At 45.9% G+C, this 5,949-nt stretch overlaps 1 long non-coding RNA gene across 1 annotated transcript in view; it reads right to left on the bottom strand.

Annotated features, from left to right (window-relative positions):
• Positions 1-2,725: 2,725 nt before the first annotated feature.
• The window catches only part of LOC110295539, a 39,498-nt gene continuing 36,274 nt past the window's right edge, over positions 2,726-5,949 (bottom strand). The window contains exon 5 of the long non-coding RNA XR_002378092.1: positions 2,726-3,496. This is a non-coding gene — a long non-coding RNA (uncharacterized LOC110295539). The remainder of the gene's footprint in view (positions 3,497-5,949) is intronic.

Genomic DNA, 5,949 nt, shown 5'->3' with positions numbered 1-5,949 from the left:
ACAGGAAGTGGAGAGTAGGCGCGGGCTTCACAGCTGTGCATGATTCGACTGATAGAAAGAGAGGAGACGAGTGAGTGAGCACACGGGCTTGGCGGGGACAAATCTTTCCTACTGATGATTTAGGTAATGCTGGCATGGGTGTTTGGAAGATGAGCTCATTGGCTTTTAACAAATGCATTTAAAATTTTTATTTATTTTTTTATAGGCTGTGTGTGTGTGTGTGTGTGTGTGTGTGTGTGTGTGTGTGAGCCAAGTTCATGCTAAGTATGCACTTGCCCAGTGAGACGCGTGTCCAGCCCCTGTTTGCGTTATTCACTTAGATCTCTGAGAGCATCACAAAGCCTGTGTGTGAGACCATTGCACTTGCTCTGTAAGTGTGAACTTGAAACTCACAGGATTGAAAGAGTCTGCTGGGGACCATGCAGTCCGTAAGTCCTGGGACCCCATCTGAAACTCCATTTAAGTCTTCAGCTTGGCCTGTTGTTCAAGGTGGTGTGTACCTGGTGATGGAGAGGGCTGCAGGTAGTCAGCAGGTGTCCCTGACAGGAAGTCTGCTCTGAGCACGTTTCTCCAGCCAGTTTTTCCCTGAGATAGACCACAGCAGATCAGAGTCAGGGACCTTTGTGGAGGCCTGGTGGCCTGACCAAAGGAAAGGGTCAGGTAGTGGTAAGCGCATCCTGACATGGGGTTCCTCTGACACACTTCAATTGTTGCTGATGGTCTCAAGCAGCTACAGGCCTGGCTGCTCCTTAAGGGGATTTGTATTTGCCGTGGGCGTGGTGAAGTGGGAGACTCTGGCTGTAGAGTGGGGAAAGTTAACGATCTTGCTTTAGCCCAATATTCACTCTCCCTGACTATGCAAAGGAAGACAGCCAGGAAGTAATGCCAGAGTGGAGCACACACCACTGGTAGGACTTAGGAAATGATAAAGAGAAGGCATGGCCTTTCCTGATGCCTCTCATGCCAAGGGCTGTTAGAAAACAGCCAAACTACTCAGAAGACAGAAGATGCTAGTTGGACACTCTCAAGGGACACATTAGTAATTGAAAGAAGGGGGCCCAAAGGCAAGGTGTGGTGCCACATACCTCTAATCCCAGAGTTCAGGAAGCTGAGATGAGAGGACAGTAACTTCACTGCCAACCTGTGCTAAATAGAGAGTTCTAGGCCAGCCTGTGCTACATGGAGAGTTTTAGGCCAGCCTGTGCTACATAGAGAGTTCTAGGCCAGCCTGTGCTACATAGACAGTTTTAGACTAGCCTGTGCTATAGAGAGGTCTAGGTCAGCTGGAGCTGCACGGGGAGAGCCCATCTTAAAATACAGAGAAAGAAAGGAAGACAGAGGGGGTGGGGAACTAAATCACGCTAAGCAATGCACACATCCCCTCACTCTTGAAACAACTCTGAAGGGAATCTCCCACCATTCCTTCTGTTCTTCACCAGGGAAAAATTTCAAGCATAAAAGAGTATAAGGAAATTCCCTAAAGTCACGTTGACAGAAAAAGGCAAAGCCATGTCTAACTCCAGGTTTGGCTAAGTGTAGACTTGGTGCTCCCAACCATTTCCGTCATTTTTGATGCTGCTGTCCTGTGGTTTACATGTTACATGCCTGAACTTATTGTCTATCTAAAAATAGTTTCCTCTCAGCTTGCTGGCTTTGTCGTGGTACTGACTCCTCACCCTGGAGACTCTCAGCCATAGTTTACTAACCACACAGTGTCCAATTAGACGTCACAATTTCTATCCAAATAATTTTCCTGAGTTGGCAAGACCAGGCCAAGTTCTCGCCTGGGGATAGCCAGTCCCTACATAGGAAAGGGAGCCAACGCCATCTCCACCTGGCTTGTCACAGCAGAGCACAGACCCAGAAACCATCCCTCTCACATCCCTTCATAACAGAGATCTGCTCTGCTCCATCCAGCTGCCGGCTGCTTACAGTTCGCCTTAGGCAATCTGCTGCAATTTTCCATGTCCCGATCTTATCCTCTATTAAAAAAAAAAAAAAGATGGGAAATATAATGAGCTGAAAGAATTCTGATAGCAGACGCAGACATCAAATTACACAGGTAGTAATCACACAGATTAGAAAACATAATGAATACAGTATTCAAGCTGAATGCAGACAGTAAATGTTTCAGTCTGATACAAGCTACTTGTTAATAAAGTGAGATAACAATTGTCGCCTTATTAAAACTAGAGTCGCCTCTGTTTTCTGAGGGGACACATGTCACCCAGACCTCTGGACCGAAATGAACTGAAACTCAGTACACAGAGGACCGAATGGGCCTGGCCTGAGTCCTCAGTTTCTGACTGCACTGCACAGCTCTGCAATTATTCATTACAGGCTGGTTTAGAAGTTTGTCCTCACGTCCCTGGGCTCTTTTGTGAAAAATGCATTATTCATGGTATGTTATACACAGAATGGTACTGATTTGGGAGTCAGGAAACCTGGGTGTTAGTTCCAACTTCCGTTGTTAGATGTTGGGGCCTTGACTATAGAAGAGTGTCGTGGGAATATTAAGTGGTCTGCTCCAGGGGTAAGGAGTGAGGGGGCATGTTATCTACAGAGAACGTCAAACAACAATAAAATTGACTGAAGTCAGTCTGCTTTTTATTATCACCACTCGCCAGCCATACAATGAAAAGATGTTCCTACCCCTCAAATCACTTGGTCTGTGTTTGAAGGAATGCATTTTAACAAATAAATAAATTAGTAAGTACATTTGCTTCAAATTAGCACATTTATATTATTCAAAACAAACATATTTCACACGGAGATAAATTTACAAATCGCACGGTCATGCACACAAAGGCAACGACAGACAATGTGCACAGGATGCTTATGGAGGTTTGGAGCCATGAAAGGTCCTTGGAGTTCTGTCTTTGGCCTCATGTCCTGACACACTCTTAAATAATAGATGTGGGATAAACAGTGATTGCCGGGATTACAAAGACAAGACACAGAACTTGAGTTGATTCAAATCTGTTATTCTCTTCGACAACCTGGAAGTTTTAACCTACAGCGTCCAAGCCCAAACAGCGTGACTTGTGAGGTAGACGGTCTTTGTTTGGTGAGTTAGACATTTCGGCTCCTTCATGAAATACTGAATGAATTTTTGAATGATAGTTTTAGATGGAGATCCACCCTTTTGAAGAAAAAAACTTTGCTTTCAAACTAAAGGGGAAAAAAATCAATAAACAAAGAATGACAATAGGTCAAGATCCATCCCATCACTGACAACTTAGTGTGCTCTCTAGAGGAGGGTGGCACTAAAGTGATCTGCCGGGACTGTCACAGAGGCTAGGTGACACCGGGCTTGTGTTTCTGCCTGTGTACAGCTTGTCTCAGAGCAGAATATCACTTTTCAGGGAAGGTCCTCTGCAGCACTGGTTCTGCCAAGCTTCTCCACCAACAGTTCTAGTTTTAAGTAGGAAATACTGAACTTCCTGTGTCTTCTTGGACCTTGTGTGCTTGGATTCATGGCTTTAAGGACTCTCACCTTAGATTTTAGAGAAAAAAATATACATTAAACTCAATTATACCCAAGAACCACCAGATCCCTACTTTCTATTCTTAGAGTAAGAGGAGAGTTTTAATTTTGGAGTTGGGAGAGGAGCGTTGGTGAGTGGTGTTTAGAAAGGAAACGTCTTTTGTCATCCTGGAGCCTTTAGGATGAACTTTGGGTTGAGCCTGTGGTTCTCAAATCTGTTGCCTGTTGAATCCTCTGGGCAGCTGTGTTGAAAGTCCCACATCCTGGCTGCAGTCTAAAGCGATGACATCCATGTCCCTGGGTGTGACCTCTGCATCATTGAGTCTAACATGCAGCTCAGTTGGAGCAGGCCTGAGTTTTCTGTATCTTTGGGTCCTTCGCAGACATCAGCATGGATCTCCAGAACTCTGTGTCTCCACCACAACTCACTCCTAAGAACAACTGGGGGGCAGGAAGACAAAAAGTTCCATGACCTGCTAGCCCAGCCACACTACAGTGCCAGGCAAAGGGCCTGCTGAGGAGCCCTACTTCCCAGTCTACCTTGGTGACCTGAACCAGCGAGGCTGTCTGGAGCCTGTCAGAAAAGAGGATGCCATTAATAATAATAAAAAACAAATGGTCCCGTCAGCCAAAACCCCAGAGAAGTTGAGAAACGGGCTATTTGTGCATGAAGATGGTGCCCAGATGCCTTGGATTGTGAGAAAAGCCAGAGTAGAGCAGGCGTGCAGCTGGTTCCCCCATTTCCAGGCTGATTTGTCGATTAACCTCCTGGAATTTTGAGCAGCGGCTCGTTGAGCCTGCTTCTCTCAATAGCCCACATAGGCCTTGCCTCTGGGACACAGTGTGCATTAAAAAGTTAACATTTATCACAGAGTTCAGCGCTCCATCAATATCTCATTGAACAGAGCAAAACAGCTCAGCTTCAGTGAGGCAAACCTTGCGGGAAGATAAATGCTAACATTTTCTTGAAAGCCTCGGCAATTATTCAAAGGCCCACCCCCTTGTCCCACCCTTCACCCCAGGTCTCTTTCTCTCTCCTTTTGCCAGGATCTGCACCTACGATCCTTATTCGGCAAAATTCCCAGAGCCATTTTCCGTTTCTCAATCCCGTGGGCAGCGCCGCCGACATCAGTGGATGATCTGTGAGTTTTATCAGCAGCAGAATCGAGTTCTTGAGAACATAGTCTGGCTAGTACTGATTTCACAAACTGTTCCCAAACGGAGCGGCTGTTCCCTGACAACCCCACTTGGAATGAGAGATGCGAATCCTGAGGCCACATAGTTGCCCCCGAAGGCAACTCTGTATCACTCTTGTTCATAACAAAGGCTGTGCTTCCTGTAACGACTATAGAAAGAAGTAGCATGGAGTCAGAGGGAGTTTGTCTGCACCCTGAGCTTGCTTGCAGTGCGCACAGAGGCAAGCAATGCCGACTGCTTGTTGCACTCAGTCCTCCTCCTGCAGCAGGTAACTCTGCATCATCGGTGCTAGGCCTCCCGCTGCATTCAGCAGTGAATACTCCCTTTCTATAGAAAGGCTGTTAACGCTTGTAACATCTTCTGCAAGTCCTATGCATTTAACCAGTTAGAGTTGGTCACTAACATCCCACCCGCCAAATCCCATCTGGGGTTCTTTGCATTCATCTGCCATCTTGAAGTCATCTAGCATATGACTATTTCCAGTATGTTTGCTGCAGAATAGGAAGATCAGTTATACACAGAAACATTTTGTGGGGCCAGTAAGATGGTTCAGTCGGTAAAACCCTTCCCATACAAAGCCTGACAGGTTGAGTTCTAGCGGCTGGGGAGACAGGAGATGGATGTACCCTCAGTCACTTGGGACATTTGACTCTAGTAGCCTGAACCCCGAGTCTCACCCAATAGCTATGTAACACTCATTATGTCTATCAGGAGCACAAGAACTCCAGCCTCCTTATCAAATATGTCTATTGCTAGAGACTAGCCCAGAGGCTGGAAGGATTTCATGACATGTAGCGTGTAAATTGCCCAGTAAACTTGGCATAACCCCAAAGCCCCCAAACTTCAGAACCCAGCTGCTTGGTGAGGAGCCCCTGCCTCATGGTTTGAGTGAATTTGAGACTTCATAGCTGGAAACTCACTGACTGAGAAAAGGGAATCATTTTCCCTTTAAACCTGACAGGTCCCAGACATCAGCTCCATCTACCCACTCTGAAATTATAGTATCATGATCCTACACAAAGGCTTGGGAATATGATGCTATATTTAGGTAAAGATCAAGTTAAATAATTCCATCAGACAATCTTAGAGTGGAGGCCTTATTTTTGAAGTACAGAAAGATGAATTTAAAGAGATCAAAGCTGACCTAATCCGCATTCAAACCACAAAGGATCTTACCGCTCTGCAGACTGACTTTCCTCCCTTCCTTCTTTCCTTCCTTCCTTCCTTCCTCTCTCTCTCTCTCTCTCTCTCTCTCTCTCTCTCTC

Source organism: Mus caroli, chromosome 6 (assembly GCF_900094665.2).
Source record: "Mus caroli chromosome 6, CAROLI_EIJ_v1.1, whole genome shotgun sequence".
In the NCBI taxonomy this organism is placed as follows: domain Eukaryota; kingdom Metazoa; phylum Chordata; class Mammalia; order Rodentia; family Muridae; genus Mus; species Mus caroli.
Note: the sequence above shows the minus strand (reverse complement) of the source record. Positions and strands in the feature narration are given on the sequence as shown.